Source organism: Cnephaeus nilssonii (genome assembly GCF_951640355.1).
Source record: "Cnephaeus nilssonii genome assembly, chromosome: 21".
In the NCBI taxonomy this organism is placed as follows: domain Eukaryota; kingdom Metazoa; phylum Chordata; class Mammalia; order Chiroptera; family Vespertilionidae; genus Cnephaeus; species Cnephaeus nilssonii.
The window spans coordinates 9133863-9150762 of NC_137092.1; the positions used below are offsets into that span (position 1 = coordinate 9133863).

Sequence of the window (16900 nt, forward strand, 5' to 3'; positions counted from 1 at the left end):
GGAAGGAACAAGTCATCAGAAGGCTCTTCACCAGGGAGCCCTGGCCGTCACCTATAGGACAACAGTGACATTTTGGCAGGCACATGAGAAGGGCACACACTGGCCACGAATTATGTGGCTTGGCCCCTTCCCACCGGGCACCAATGGAACCTGAGTAATGCTGGCACCGAGGATGGCCCTGGCTCTGGGGCTGGATCTGTTGCTTCCAATTAGGGGCCAGCCTGGGGCTGAGCCCAGGTCAGGGACAGAGGGAGAAACCTATCTCATTTCTGGTCAGCTTGGAGCGTGATGAGTGCTTGTGGCATGAATGGATGAGTCTTGAATAGATGGACTCAGACCAGGCCAACACCTACAGGCACTGGGAGAGCTGAGTGAGCTGGGATTCGCCCTACCGTTAGGAAGCCTGATGTCATGATGGAGGGAAATGAAGATGTGGAGGGTGGAAGATGGACCTAGAGTACACAGCTATTGAGAGAGGAGGGGAGTGGGAGAAAGAATAAGAACAGTACATGAGGGGCGAGAGAGGGCAACAAAATGACAAAAAATGAGCAAGGAAAGGAGGGTGAAGAGAGAGACCCAACAGGCAAAGGAACAATAGAAAGAGGGGAGCAACTGAGAGGAACCAGCGAGAGAAGGAAATGGAAGATAAAGGCAGAGTTGGGAGCAGACCTTGAAGACGGCCTCGGCCTCAGCTTTAGGAAAGTGGAAGAAACCCTTGCACAGCTCATCGTCTGTGCTGGTGAGATGTGACTCTGGGCTTCCCTAGAGAACCAGCTCGAGCAACAGCTAAACAGCCACTAGCAACTCCCCCAAAGAACCCAGATTTCATCAAACTGGCTTCTGGTAACCATACCAGATAATCCTGCTGATATTTTTCAATTAACAGTCTATTAGAATATGATTTTTACTGGAAAAATTCCCATTTGAGCCCAAACCCAGTGATAACATTTCTTGGCAAAGTGACATAGTGATTTCATTCCATAGGTTAGGACAAGGCCACATCCCAGGATACTACACAGCATGTTCATCACAAAAGTCCTCCATCCCAGAGCCGCTGTGCTGGGTGTGCCAGACTGGCGCTTCAGATAAATGAGATGAAATGACCTCACTATTATCAGATTCAGAGAAAATGCCTTGGAAAGAAATGGCAAGTGAAAAGGATAAAAAGACAATGTGGGGGGAATTGGGGCTTCCCATTGATGCTCCGATCCAGCTGCAGTTCGTTAGAATATAAACTGTGTTCAGTCAAATCCTCTGTCATGAATAAAACCCCAAACCAAATCCAAACACAGATAAGTGGTGATGTACTTGGATTTCACTTCGGGCTTGCATCATTGCTTCACCAGGTGCCATGCATAAGTCTGGGGTGCAGGCCGCATCTCCATCCTGCCTGCGCCACTGCCATTTCCCTGTTACTGCTGCCCTGCCAGTTAGTGAGTCCTTCTCTTCCTGGCGCCGCAAGCATTAAAGGCAAACCAGGAAGGTGGGGCACCTGGAAACCACCCCCTAACAAAAACGACAGGATGGATTAGGAATGGTACGGATACAGGAAAGCTTTCATGGGGTGAGGCAGAAGAGCTGCTCTCCATCGTTCCGGGAGACACAATTGGGATGAATGAGCAGAACTGGGGTCTTCAGCACCATGAGGTGGCTGAGAAGATCCGGCAAAAGGGCTGCCTACTGAGGTGGGATTTCCATCATGAGCCCTGTTCAATGCGGGAGAATGGCCTCTCATAAAAAGCACTAAACTAAAAGTCTATTCAATTATAAGCAACTAGGATAAGTAAAAGGAGGAAAGGGGGCAGGAAAGGAAGAAGGAAAGGAGGGAAAGAGAGAAAATGCGTCATAGTGTCAACAGTGAGGGTGATTCTTCACGTTCCACAAAGTGAGCCTGGGAGGTGGAGACCTGCAGACTCAAGTTCCTCAGCTGACTGTCTTCACTGAGGCTAGTACCATACATCACTGCTCATTCAGGAAGCCTCATCGTGGTAATATTATAACAAGGCTAATTTTAAGTAGATGCATATGTTAAAGGCAGACACGGGGGGGCGGGGGGAGACTAGAAGAAAATGCAGCAAATGTTAGCGGTACTTGAGTTAAAGGATTATGGGTAATTTTTGTTTATTTTTTTCCATATTTTCTAAATTATTGCAATGATCCATGAATAGCTTTTATAACCAGAATAATGTATTTTAAAATACTTTGACAATATTATATCTAAAACTCTTGAAATGCCCATAGATTTTTACCTATTAATTCCACTTTTGAGACTTTATCCTAATAAAATAGTCTTAAAAGGGAAAAAGATACACTCATGATTTTTTTTTGTGTGTTAGTAAATGATTTATAATTGCAAAAGCAGACGCCAAGTGTTCTTCAATAATGGGATAGTTAGTTAGTTCCTTTGTGGAAATTCTTTTTCAGGAACTTCTCTGTAGTCATTAAATATGAAAAACGGCGAAGACAATAGGAACAAGGAGACATGCTTGTGCTGCAGTGTGAAATGAGGGAGAAGCGGGTTCGAGAGGACTGAAATCATTGCAGCCCAGGGAAATCACATGTGCATAGGAGCCAGGCCTGGAAGTAAATACATAAAACGAAACCAGTTGTATTGAGTGTTAGAACTTCGGGTGATCGCCTCCTCTCCTTCATTTTCCAAGTGGTTCATAATGTTGTTATAATGTCTTTATAATGAAAGTAAAGTCCATAAACCTTTCCATATGTTCTTTCTGTAAACCCTTCAGGTTTCGGGCGATACCAGATACACTCCCACGTCAGTGCTCGCCCCATGGTGCCTAGTCTAAGCTGTTCCGTTCTGCAGTGGCTCAGTCAGTGCTGCTGACTAAGTCCCCAGGTTTACTCTGTGGCTTTTGGCGGGTGCAGGTGGCGGACATGCTCAACCTGTGAGCAGCCTCTTTGTTTCCTCAAGTTACAGATTTATCACATTGAACAGAGAATAAGAAACTGCTGGACGGCTCGGATGTCTGGGGACACATTCCCTGTATTTGGCAGTTCTTGGCCATGAATGTGAAGGGTTGAGGACTCAGATTCTCCTTTATCTATTGTTGACGGAGGCGGCTGCATACTCCCAAGCTCACATAAGGTTTGGATATAATGTCGGCTTCTGATGATCTGTTACATGGGAGGGAAAGATTGGAAACAAACCACCAAGCTATTTGTAGTGCATATCGTTTCGTTTTGTACACCCCAGTTTGGGGGCAAGAGCAGTAGGAGGAGCAGCGGGGGGAGGCGGAGGGGAACCACCAACGTTCAATCCGGGCCTGCCACTTGCCCAGCCTTATACCAGGGGCCTTTCACGGTGTTGCTCACTTACGCTTGTCAGATAGACAAGGGCACGGAGATGCTGAGATACGGTAACTTGTTGCAGGCCACACAGGCTAGGAAAAGGAATGATCTAGTCCCAAAGCACATGCTGACAGATAGTCCACAAAGTGAAACAAATCACTTGCCATTAGTCTAGAACTGACTTTAATCACCGGGGATTCTTTTACCACCAGTGGTTCTCAACTAGGAGTGATTTTGACCCCCGACACCACCCCAGGAGACACTTGGCAACATCTGGAGACATTTTTTTTTTGGGGGGGGGGCGGTGGTTGCTACTGGCATCTTGTAGGTAGAAGCCATGGATGCTGCTAAACATCTTATTGTGCTCAGGACCACCTACCACAGTGAAGAATCATCTGGGCCAAAATGTTAATAGAGCTGAGGTGGAGAAAGCTTGCCATATCATAATAGAGCCCAATGTAACTCACCCCACTCAATTCACTCCCTGTTCACTTATGAAATTACGTTTCCGTGGCTCTGAACAATTCTCAAAGATAGAAAGCATCTGAGGTGCTGTTTATTGGTCATACAATTAGGAACCACTGAGCATATGTAAATCCAATAAGTGTGCATAAAATCTGAATGACAGTGCCAAGTTTAACTCTGAAATTTATGAGGGGAGTTCATAGTGAAATTGCCAGCAAGAAATTAACATCTCCCCAAGTGTTACCAATTGTGGCTAACCCTAATCTGTATTAAATTCGACGATGAATAGCGAAACATTCACGGAGTCTCACTCGGGATTCCCATATGTAAAATCGGAAACTTGGCTGTTCTCCGATGACAAGGTCAAATCACTGAGTTTTAACACTTCAGCTGTGTCTATAAGCAGAGTGTAAATTGCTTTAGTTTGCTGTGGCTTGCCTATTTGGAGGGGGAACACGCATTAATTTTGTTCCCTCTATGTCATTAAGACAGCCCCTGGAAAACCGGCGTTAATGAATTAGCCAATATTTTTGTGGTTCACCATAATTTTGAGGCATAGATTTGTAACAGTATTTGAGAAAGACTCTTAGAAACTCGGCAAAACTGAGAAGGACTCAGGGATCATCTAGTTTAGTCTTTAATCGATCAAGTAGTATTCATTGGATGACCTACGATGTGCCCAACACCGTGCTCCGTACCGTAGAGAATACTAGGCAAGTATAAAGATGAATTTTGCCTTCAAGTAATAAACAATACGGGGAGGAGATAAGACAAGTGCACAGGAAATATATAGTGAATAACTTGGGTTGTGAATTGTGTTGTGCAGACTGTCAGCATTGATGGGGTTCAGAGAAGGTGTATCACATAAGATCGTTGATATTTGTTCACTTGTGTACCTGTCCCATGACAAGGACAGCTACCTGAGTGCAGGGACCTAGAAAGCACTTTCTACTCTGTCTCCGTCTTGGTGTCTAGGCAGAGCCTGGCCTGTGGAAGCCAACTAGTAAATGTCCATTTAATAAGTGAATGGATGATCTCAATGGGAAATGGACCTGATCTTGGCCTTGAAGCCACAGGAATGTCTCGACCAATGTTTCCCACTCCTGGGATGTCAAAAGAGGTTTGGTAAAACAAGGGTTCCATGGCCAAATGGATTTGGGAATTGCTGGGTTAGAAATAGCTCTCTTTAATCAGAGCTTCCCATATTCTAATACACATTGGGTCTAGAAGGACTCACTGACTTGGGGTCATGGAAACATATCTTACTAAATATTTGGTAACATAAATTTGACTTAAGATACCAAGAAATCCACGTTGAGAATTATGAGTCTAACTATCCAAAGAATAGAGCTTCTTGAGTTGACTAATGCTTTGAAAACTGGTATACCAGAGCGCATACAGTTAAGATTTGAGGATCTTCTAGAGAGAGTACAAAGGAAGTCCTGTCCTTTGGGGCCAGGCCTGTATGAAGCAAAGACCAGGCCACTTTCTGTGCCGCCCTAAGTAGCTTTTCTCAACGGCCTCTCTGTAGCTCTGGCTTAGAGAGCCCTGCTTTGGCCTGTGGCCATGGCTTGAGCCTGGGACGCACATTTTTTAAAAATTTGGACGAGTCTTTTCTTAATATTCCCACTGGGCTTGTACTTTTATTTTTTAAATGTCTTTTGCCCTGAACTGCTCAACTGGGCTTGATAACTTCCCAGCAGGCTGCTGGCCGCAGAGCATGACCTGGGGTAGCGGCTGTTTGTTTCTCGGTACGTCTGAGCTTGCTTTGATTTGGGTGGGTTTCCTCCCATAGCTTCCCATTACGAGGATCACTTATGGGACCAACCCACGAAAAAGGTAAAAGCAAAAATACCTGTCTGACTGTGTTCCTTGGTTAAAAATGCTTTCCTTTTAAAACATATCTTTCAAATGTACAGTTATTTTTCCTTTTTGAAGCAAGTCTTCCAGACCCCAAAGGGTTTTTATTAAGAGACAAAGCAGTTTAAAAATAATTGATGGTGAACTGGGGAGTTGAGTAACATTCTATTACCATCAGGAGCAAATACAAGCAGACGGTGACACATTTTATGAATTATTTCTATTTAAACATTTGAGCCTGAGGATACAGTTGAAGTCAGAGCTGACTCTATTTTTGCAAGTAGCTTTGATTTTAAGATAAATTTGTAAAATGATTCCCAGCACATTGTGTCATGTTCTATCCCAGCTTGTGGCCATGACTTTTGTACCTGGACCCCTGGCAAAGGAGCCAGTTGGAGCCCAGCCTCACCTGTGTACTGGGCCTTGGGGGCACGGGTCCTGAGGATGGCATTATAGAAAGACCCCACACCCACTCCGTTACTGCAAATCATTGGACGTGATTCCAATGAAGTTGAGGAATGAAGTTGTCAAATTCTATAGGAATGCGGCAGAATGAGGCAGGAGCCAAAGTCGAACTCACCAAGATTTGTCTACATGCTGCTCTTGTGGGTGCATGGCACACCCTCCCCTTTAAGACAGCCCCTGTGACCCTCGTGGCTCAGGTCTCATCAGCTCTTTGGTCACCTTTACTCCGCTGCTATCCCCAGAGCTGGGCTCTGCCTGCTCAGGCCTGACAGGAGGTCACTGTGCACTGCTCTGCTGTGGCTGCTCCTTGTGTCCAGGGTTCTAATGAAACACGGAGACCATCTCCCAGAAAATTTACACGCCCTTTGGACACAATGCCTCTTGTAGACAATATGAACTGGGCTTAAGTCACATAATTTATGCCTAGTGCTTGGCAACTGTTCAACTGGATTCAACAAACATGTAATGAGCACCTGGGCCGCGCAGGTGCAGCATGCTGGGAAGTGCAGGAGTTAGGAGGGGAAGAGGCTGGTCGGGGCGGGGTAGAAAGAGAAGCACACAAACAACTAACCTGAACCAGAATGGAAGTATCCTATTGACTCACTTGCTTAGCAAATATATAGTGAGCACCTACTATGTGTTAAGAGCACTGTTCTAGAGGTGGGGATACAGTAGTGAACAGAGTGGGGAAGGTCTCCGCTCCCAGGAAGCTTAAATTCTAGTGGGGTGGACAGAAAACACAGGACGAATGAGCAACAAAAAGTCAGTTGGTGGTAAGGGCTGGAGAAAATGAAGCCTGGTGAGGGTTTGGGAATTGCAACTTGAGGAAGTGCTGGTTCGGTCAGGGCAGGTCTTTCCGATGAGGTGATGCTTATAAAGAGACCTGAATGAAGTATGGGAGACAGCTCTGCAGAAACGTGGCCGAGGGTGGCCAGTGTAAAGGTCCTGAGGCAGGAGCATGCTTGGCAGGAACATCCGCCATGCCCCTGTGGCTGGGGCAGATGATCGCCGCCGGGGACAGTAGCAGAAGATGAGATCTGAGACGCAAACAGAGCCAGCTGTTGTAGAACCTTATGGATCCTGGCGAGGGCTTTATTCTAAAGGAGAAAGGAAGCCATGAGAAGGCATTGAGCAGGAAATGACATGTCTTGATACGTTTTTAAAGGAGCACCCTGGCCGAGCCCACACAATGGAGAGCAATAGTGGAAGCCGGAAGATTGGTTAGATGGCTCTTGTAATAATCTGGGTGAGAGGAGGTGGCGGTCTGGGCTAGGATGGCGGTGTCGAGGAGGTGAGAGGACATTGTAAGTGGGGTAGGTGGGAGGAACAGGGAGAATAGGATTCCCTAAGTGATGTAGAAAAGTGGGGAAGGGGAGAGTCAAGGATCTCCAAGGTTTTAGCATCCAGCTGGATGGAGGTGTGCTTTGCTGAGATGGAGAACACTGGGGAGGAAGCAGGTGTAAAGAGCAGAATGGCAAGTTTAGGTTTAGGCATCTTAAATTTGAGGTCCTTAGACATACGAGTGGAGAGTCTGAGTAGGCAGTTAATACAGAAATTTGGAATCAGGCAGAGAGGTCAAGGGCTACATTTTGGAAATGTCTCGCTTTGGAACTCATCTGGATAAGGTGCCTGCAGAACTAGGTCACCGGGGTTTATTACGGGATTCAATTTCTGACCTTCATTCTTCTGCAGATGAAATTAAACAAGTCTCCCCTCTCTGAGACAACACCCCCCCCCCCCCCCCCCCCGCCTAACTGCCACTGCACCTTCCCTGGTAAGTCTCTGGAAGGTTCCTGAAAACAGAGACTCTGTCTTGTTTAGCTCCCAACCCCTCACACGGTCATGCATGCACCTGTCACATCAAAGCCCACAAACCACGGCTGAGTTGGAATGCCACCTACTCTACACCCAGGGCTGTGCTTCATGCTGTGATGTTGTGAGTGGGATCAGGAACCAGTGGGGAGTCAGTCTCATCATACATCACCCAGCAGAGAGACTGAGGGACCATCTGTCAGGAAAGAGACTCACAGGCAGCAAGGGCCCCGGGGACCAGTCCTGTCTCTGTTACTCTGGGACGCTGGGTGCGTCACCGCATCTCTGGCTTCAGTCTCCTCATCTGTCCAATGGTCTAGACCAGTGGTCGGCAAACTCATTAGTCAACAGAGCCAAATATCAACAGTACAACGATTGAAATTTCTTTTGAGAGCCAAATTTTTTCAACTTAAACTTCTTCTAACGCCACTTCTTCAAAATAGACTCGCCCAGGCTGTGGTATTTTGTGGAAGAGCCACACTCAAGGGGCCAAAGAGCCGCAGGTAGCTCGCGAGCCGCAGTCTGCCGACCACGGGTCTAGAATGATTATCTCCAAGATTCCTTCCGGATCCCTGCCTCACCAAATGAAGCATTACTTGTAGGGTGGCTGAGAAGAGATCTAAGACCTGCTGGGGGTGGGAGGACTTGAGTTCGCCCTGGATCTTCCTTCCACACTCACATCTACCTCAGGTAAATTCAGAAGAGAAGACAATTGATACCTGCTCATTTACTCACTTTTTTCATATCTTTAAAAGAAAATTAAAACATACATATTTATTTCAATGAATATATATATTTCATTTTCATATGACTAATGATAGCTAAGATTTCTCAAATATTGTGTATATGCCAGGGATTTTGGTAAATACTTTAAATGGATGATCTCGCTTAATGCTCATGCTAGCTCTATGAGTACAGTTGTTTTCTTGCACAGAGGAGGAAGCTGAGGCCATATATATGTTTGCCTTGCTGAATTTCAAAAACCAACCAACCAACCAACAGATACACTCTAACAGTGCTTTACCCAGATTACATCATTTTAACCTAGAAAATCTCAGAGTGTTAATACAATTGAGATTAAGCTTCTATATCTTAGAGCAATTGAAATAGTTTATTACTTAACTAGCATTTTAAGGCAAATTTTTCTCAATGGATATTACATATATATATATATATATGTGTATATATATATATACATATATATATATATATATATATATATATATATATATATATATATATATATATATATGATTTCCCCATAACCTCAAGATTTATTTATGACAAATGGAATATTTTTTGGGGATTGAGTGTAACTTTCTCAAACAAGTATGCAAAATTCCAGATATTCTATCGTGTTTTTTCCAATCCAGGGATAGCTGATGCTAACTCAGGGATAACTAATGTTAACATTTAGGGTACACCCTTCTAGAATTTGCTTTAGTTTTCTAAAGGATCTTATTTTGACACAGGCCTGGCCCCTCGGAGCGTTGATGGAGAAGGGGAAGTCTTTCTCTTGCCCAGTAGGTAAAAATGGAGTTTGGCCTGGCAGCGAGGAGGTGGAGTCACGGCTCTTGTAATTTTCCAATGGGATGGCGCTTGCCTGGAGCCACCATCTGTTTGCAGGGCAGCTCTGAGTGCTGGGCATCTGATTTCAATAAGCCCGGAGAGCGGTTCTGTCCTATAGCACATTAGCAGCAGGCACAGCTGCTCCGTCTCCACACCCCACAAGCCCACGGAAAGTTGGTCTCGTGGCGCCCTGGTCCCCCGTGACAACAGAAGACAGTGGTTGCTGTTGGACCCTGTCCAATCCCTGCAGAGGTCAGCTCTTGACCCAGAGCCTTCTGGCGCGTAGAGAGGCCAGGCTGGTATTGTTCCGTATGATTAGTTGTGTTGTCTCAATTAGAAAAAAAAGAAATCTATGGAAGTCTGGATGCGGAATTCTCAAGTCTGGAATTCCGCCCACATATGGAAAACAAGACTCACTCACGGAAACAATGCCACTGTGTGTCACCCACGGACCTGGGGATGTGACCACAGAGGATAATTGGCGCGTTCTCCCAGCGCTCCTCGCCTGGGACTGATAAAGAGCCATCACCCAGCCCAGCCGCAGTCAGACCCCAGTCCAGCGACTGGGGCAGCAAGTGGGGCTCACTGTCTAACGGGAAACACAGCCCCGCCGCCGGCAGCAGGCCCGTGCTCGCTGCCATGCTTGGCTACTTATCAGCCATAAGATACTTTATTTAACAATATTTAGACAATGAACACAAGAACATAAACAAGCTAATTATTTCAATGTTAATGAGGAAAACATCCCTTCATCTCCAGACCACATGCGTTTACTTCAGCGGAGTGAGCGGGTAACCCTGGGCTGGCTCTGTGGGCAGCACTAGACTTCACCTTGCCCTCCTTCAACCTCTGTCCTTCCTCTGCTGCCTTCCCCCTCCTCTGGGCTTTCCATCCTCTCTCGGGGCTCCCTCCCAGGACCCTTGGGGGCTCCCCAGGGTCGGGCTGCAGCTGGGCCTCATGGAGCCCTTGTATGAATCAGCAGAACGGACCCTTTTCTCAGGCAGATTCAGCTCTGTGCCAGGGGGATGGTGTGAGCAGAGCCCTGACTCACCCCCTCGGCTAGATGCTCTGTGCAGGATACAACCTGTACCACCGCCACGGAGACTGACTGCCCACAGCGCCCTCCCGATGACTGGACAGGGCTGGCCGCGGACGCCTCACTGACTCACAGTGCCCGGCCCTGGCCCCTGAGTTGTTACCCAGGGCCAGAGGGTCCGCAGGTAGCCCTGGGCTCCCAGGCAGTGCCAGCAAAGGAACAGGGAGGGATGTAGCATCTCTGCAGGGCAGCTGGGGGCCCATCTTCACGGCCCCCAGCTTTGGTCTGTGTGCTGTGGGTGGCTCACCCCGTGCCAGCCTCTTTCCCACACCTGTGCTCTCCGGCCGCCCTCTCTCCTTTGTCTCCTCCGCTCTCGACTCACACAGCACCTGCAAACAGCAAGCACTCCAGCTCCCCGCCTCCCCTCCGCAGCCCACCGCCTCCTCTCCCCGCCCGCACACACGCCTTTGGGGAGCCCTTCTCCCCAGCCCTGCGCTCATGCCCAGCCCCTGAGAAGTGGATTCCAGTCCAGGTGTGAGAAGCTGGTGATGCCACCCTGATCGCTCCTGGGTTCGCGTTTAAGGGAAGCCTCCTGGAGACTCACTGTCACCAGGTGGCAGTGCCTAGAGTGGTGCCCTGGGCACAGAATGTCGGGGAGCTTCACGGGACCCCCTCAATCAGCCCCTGCGTGCTCATGCCTGGCTGTCACCAAGAAGCCTGGTGGGAAGACTGACTGGTGTCACCCAGCTTTCAAATCCAGTAAGTGGTTGAGCTTCTATCGCCCAGGGGGTGCCCTCCCCAGCCAGGACAGCTAGTCCTGGTCGGTAATAGTCCCGGCGCCTGTCCAGGAGCCAAGAGGTGGTCAGAAGGAAAGGAATATGTCTGTTGATCTAGAGCGCTCAGCTTCTCTTCCCAGCCAGACCCCATGGCTGCTCTGTGCCTTTAAGATTCCCCATCTCACCACCCTGCCTGACTGCCTCATGATACCTTGTACCCTGTCCAGTCACTGTTTGTTCCCCAACATTCTGTGTGCACAGCAGACACCACACACACACACACACACACACAGAGAGAGAGAGAGAGAGAGAGAGAGAGAGAGAGAGAGAGAGAGAGAGAGAGAGAGGCGGGCGCCACACGCACCCTGGAAACAAAGATGCTTCCATTGAAAAACCCTCCCTCTGGGATGCCCACCCCTCCTTGCTTCCTGCCCGTCTTGGTAAAAACTCAAAACTTACTTTTTTGCTTGGCAAATCTCTTCAGAGAACCGGGGTTCAGTGGGAGTGCAAGGTCAGTGGAATCCATTGTTTTTAAACTTGATCAAATGGTATATATTGTGAGCTCTGCCCTCCACTCACCTGGTGCTTCCTGAGCATAGACAGACTGGGGGAAACGGCCGTGGGGCCATCTCCTAATCTGGTGCCCTGGGCTGGGCTCGCAGCCCTGGTTCCTGTGCCCCGGGCAGCCGAGTTATATTAGGGAAGAACAGTGGCAGCCTGGCAGCCTCTGCCAGGCCCCGAATTCCTGAGGGGTCACGGCCTGACTTGAGATCGGCCTGGCCAAGTGTGTCTCCCGCAGCACTGGGCAGGCGTGGGCGGTTGATAAATATCGTTAGATGGCAAGGGGTGACGAAGACCCCGAGAAAGGGCTCTTTCTTAGTTGCTTGCTACTAACTCGCTGGGATGTCCTGGATCCTGGGAGAAGCCAGGTGGCCCAGGGTCTGAAATAAACAGCCCAAGGCCCAAGGCCCTTGCTGACAGTGCCTTTCTGGGAATAGGTTCTTGATCGAGTTTCTGCAGGAAACTAGGCTTGGGCTTCAAGCAGGGTCTGCGCTGCCCACAGCTAGGAAGCAGGTGAAGAACATGCAGCCTGGGTCGTGTTGGTAATTGCCTCTCGAAAGGCAGGGGGGCCGAGGGGGAGAGGAGGCCTGCTTTGTGGCATCTGCTGCTTTCTGAGCTGTAAGTACTCCCACTGTGGCCAATTTCAAGCTACCAGTGTGACCTCATGAGCGTGGAGAGAGGAGACGTTCCCCGTGGAGCAGGAGTGAGCCCGCATGAGCTGCTCCAGCCTGCCCTGCCTGCAACATTGCCCGGGATGAGAAAGGAGCACTTCCTTTATCTTGGGAGCATCTCACCTTCTCCTCCTATCGACCTTTCAGATCTCAGGTGTGCCATGCCTTCCTCCATGAAGCCTTCCCTGCTTGCCTGGTATGCCCTCTCAGACAGCATATAGTGTGTGGCTCTCTCGGGGCCCTGATCGGAGTGGGACCTCCCCTTCCTTTGCGTGGTTCTTGGTCACTGTCTTCCTGATCAGTCTGCAAAACCCGTGCGGGAGGGAACTGTATATGGTTTTTGTCCACCTGTCTCACCAGTGCCTAGCACAGCTCTGGCCACAGCGTTGGTGCTTGAGAAATAGCTGATGAATAAAGTAGAAAGAAAGAAAGGGAGAATGGGAGGAAGGAAGGAAGGAAGGAAGGAAGGAAGGAAGGAAGGAAGGAAGGAAGGAAGGAAGGAAGGAAGGGAAAGAAACCTGAGCTGGGCTTTGCTGCTAACTCTGATTTTAGGTAAGGCACTCCATCCACTAGTTTTTTGTCTTCTTTATTTCCCCCTCTCCCCATCATATATTTAAAATCTTCCCCATGCAGGGATTCTCGATGCTGGGATTCTATGGATCTTTGAGTCAGAATGGTTGTACAGGTCTTGAATATTTGCAGCTGCCTCAGTAATGTCTCTATTTTTGTGTGTGTGGAGTGTGTGTGTGGTTACGTGTGTGTGTGTGGGGGAGGGTGTGCATGTGCGGGTGCGGGTGTGGTGGAGGGTAGACAGGGGCAGTCAGAAGAAGCCTGCAGAAGGGGGAGAAGAGCATTTTATAATGAAAGGCCTTCATTCCCTTTTTATGTCCCAGGCTACCAGGTCATAGAAGAATCCTCCTGACCCTGTGGTATTAGACCATCCCAGTGATTCTTTCCCCGAGAGGCTAAAGGCTTCCTTGGAATTAAAATGGACTGTAAAAAGGACTAATCAGCTTGTAGGTCCCTCGCAGGCAGGTCCAAGTCGTAAATGCCCTAAATGCAGCTAATGCCCAGGGCAGGGCAGTGCAGTGCAGTGCGAACTCAGTAAAAACTACGGAAGAGTGAGCCTTAAGACAGACCTCACTTTGGCAGTCAGAACTGGTTCTCATTAAGAACTTTGGTGGGACCAAAAGTTCCTCCATTTTTATGTGTTTACTTAGGGACATATGGGCAGACACAGCTTCAGAACATTTTATAAGTTTGGTAGCTTTGATCACAAATGAGACAACCCTGCAATTACTTCTCCCTGAGTCCAGCCGAGCTAGAGGGCTCTTGTCTCTGGTGTTTCTCTTCCATCCCGGTCCAGCTCTTTCTGGCCAGGCCAATGGCAAAAGCAAAGCTCTGGGCCCCTTTCCCTTGTGCAGCATAAATTCATCTCAGAGACCATGGCTCTGTCGCTTTTGCGAGCACTATGAGAGGTGAGAGCCACCTCCAGGCCCTGGTAAGAAAGGAAAGGAGCCCTGGTCTGTGCAAAGCATGACATTGACATTGCCTTTACATGTGGCAAAGCCACGTGGAGGCAGCGCGGAGAGAATCCCGGACATCTGTGTGAGGGAGTTTCCGCTGCCTGTGAATGCCCTGTGACGGGAACAGACGCTGGAGGTGGGGGAGCGCTGTCCCGGCCTCAGTCCTGGGTCAGTGCTCAGGAACCCGGGTTGGACCTGTCTGTGCAGAAGCTGTTGACCTGGGTAAGGAGCTGTAGAGGAACTAGCAGGGGGAGATGGGTTGTGGCAATGCCAGCAATAATGACGAGAACACTAAACGTTTTGAGGCGTATGTGCCTGGTGCAATGTTACCCATTTTATAAGCATTATTATATGTAATCATCACAGCTGCCTTATTATTACCCCAACATATAGGTGGCTTAACTGAGTTATCCCACAAACGAGCGGTAGATCACAGTGATACTATGACATTGAACCTGTGCCTTCCTTCTAGAGATTTCCTCCCAGTGTCTTAAACCCCATTTCCCTTCCCTCTCACTTTACAAGGACCTCACACTCTAAAACATCCCCTTGAGCCATTGACTGATGTTTGAAAGTTTACTCCAAGGCTTTATTAATATAATGAGGACAGCTGCCATTTGTTGAATGACTTTGATGTGCCAGGTACTATGCTGCTACATACATTCTCTCATTTAAGCACTACAGTAGGTCCTCGGGTTACGTCAGAGATCCGTTCCTACGGTGACGTAGCGCGATTTTCGCTCTAAGTCGGAACCCACCTACATAAGCACCCACGTCACTCTCATGGAGCACACACACAGCAGTAATGAGGTGGAACAGTACAGAAAATTTAAAAGAAAGATAATTCCTGACCTTTCCTTGTAAATAAATAATAAAACACATAAAACACATATGTACATACGTCGAAATGATGGAACTATTTTTTTAAATAAATAAATGGGAGGTGGCGAAGTAACCATGAAACGACGTAACCTAAGGACTGCCTGTACTTTGTAAGGATGTATTACTATTCTTCCGATTTTACAGTTCAGGAAACTGAGAATCGGGGAGAGTTTATATAATGTGTTTAAAGTCTCACAGTCAGTAGGAAGGAAGGCCCAGGTTGTCCGATGCCTTCTGACTGAATTCGATGGCTACTGACAGCAGTCGCGACTGGGATAAGCAGCAGCCGAGTCACTACCAGCTATGCATTGTTTATGAATGAAGGGTCAGAGGTCACTTTTTGATGGAGTAGACGTTTGACGGCATCAAACTTCTGTGTCCCAAGCAGAGGGCCTAATGATCAAAGTGGGCCCGGTGACAAGTTGGCAGGCAGGTTCTGTGAACAGAAAGTCACATGGGGCATGCCAGTGGCTCTCTGAGGAAGCAGAGAAGGGATGGCCAGCTAGGGGCGTGACTTCCGAGGCTGTGTGATGGACAGCCTCATCACCTCAGCCCTACGAGGCACACGGGGCCCGGCAGCTATGAGAAGGCGTCTGCGGGAAAATCTGTATTTTCATGGACTGAGTCAGGGCTAAATTAAACATTAGGGTAATCCACCACATCTGAACTTCATCGCCATTATATCATTCTTCAGACCTTGTAAATGTTCATAATGATATTTTTGGTAGGTTGGAGTAAGCCGTCTACATCTGAGGTGTATTACTTTCAATCTACATTTATAGACTAATAAAATGAGGTATTGGCCAGCTCGTCTCCTATAGTCATATCCTCATGAGTATCCCAGGCAGCAAAATGAACCAGGGTTATGAGTCAGTGTCCTGAAGTAGCCCTGCGGGCACAGACCCTAAAATATCCATACTGTGGCATTTGTAGGAGGTGTAGGGATGACCAGACCTGTGTCTCTGGGACCAGGCATTCCCCTCTCAAGAGAGGCTCACCGATCTGCATCCCCTGGAAATCTGAGGCCTTGGGAAAGTGGGCCATGGCCTAGCCCCCTGCCCCATCAATCTCGCTCCAGAACTGGACATCAGTTCTGTGAGGTGGCACTGGGGGCTGACCTGGGATGGGCTGTGTACCCACTGGCACGTGCTGAACATGAACACAGGTGGCATTACACGAATTCCTTTTTTAAACTGAAGCAAAGGACCAATGTTTGACACTGGATCAGAGTGTTTGGAATCAAGACTCTCTCGCAACCATGCTTTTCCTAATGATCTCACATAGACCCAACTCAATATAGGTCAGTATGTCTGTTCAGGACAGTCTCTGCCTGGCCTTCCTAGTGCCCCTGATCCCTCGCTCACTCCTGGCAAATGATGGTGAAAGACCTCCCCAGTTCCTTCCCCAGGAACTACCGTGAGCCCCTCGGGATGAGCTGACTCAGAGATTCTCCCCTGGAGGTGGCTGCTCTTCCCTCCCAGGCCCCTCCTTCCCTCTATACTGAACCAACTCCGACTCACCTCTCTTTCCTGACTCCTCTGCTCAATCACACATCTTGGGCCCCTGAGTCCTCCAGCTTTGCTCTTTATACCGAATATTAAAGTCCACAGCTGGCTCTAATCTACAAGACGGACGGCCCCCCAAGTACGCTCATGCTTGAGAGGAAGCTGCACATCCAAAGCCCTGCTCCACTTTGGGGCCAGCTTAGCTGTAGGGGCAGGGACTCCAGAAATTTGCAATGCAACCCATGGCATGCCTCCTCCAGGAAGCCTTCCCTGCAATGCTGCATCCCACTAATCTCCTTTCCTAACCTCTGTAGTCTTTGTCTGTGCCATACTTATCAACAATCCATTCGTTCAGCACACACTCACTGAGCTCCCACTATGTGATGAAGCACATGGTGAACATAGAAGTTCCCGCCCTCATTCTTAACACAAGAAACCAAATAATAGAGTGAGGTACTAAGCAATA

At 48.3% G+C, this 16900-nt stretch overlaps 1 protein-coding gene across 2 annotated transcripts in view; it reads right to left on the minus strand.

Annotated features, from left to right (window-relative positions):
* NGF (nerve growth factor) overlaps nt 1–16900 on the minus strand; it is a 48597-nt gene that overhangs the window by 19699 nt on the left and 11998 nt on the right. Inside the window, exon 1 of one of the 2 annotated variants that reach the window (XM_079760790.1) lies at nt 11749–14922. The exons of the other annotated variant lie outside the window; for it this stretch is intronic. The gene's annotated coding sequence lies outside the window, so the exon portion shown is untranslated. Of the gene's footprint in view, nt 1–11748; nt 14923–16900 lie in introns of those variants that run through there. 2 annotated transcript variants of the gene reach the window in all.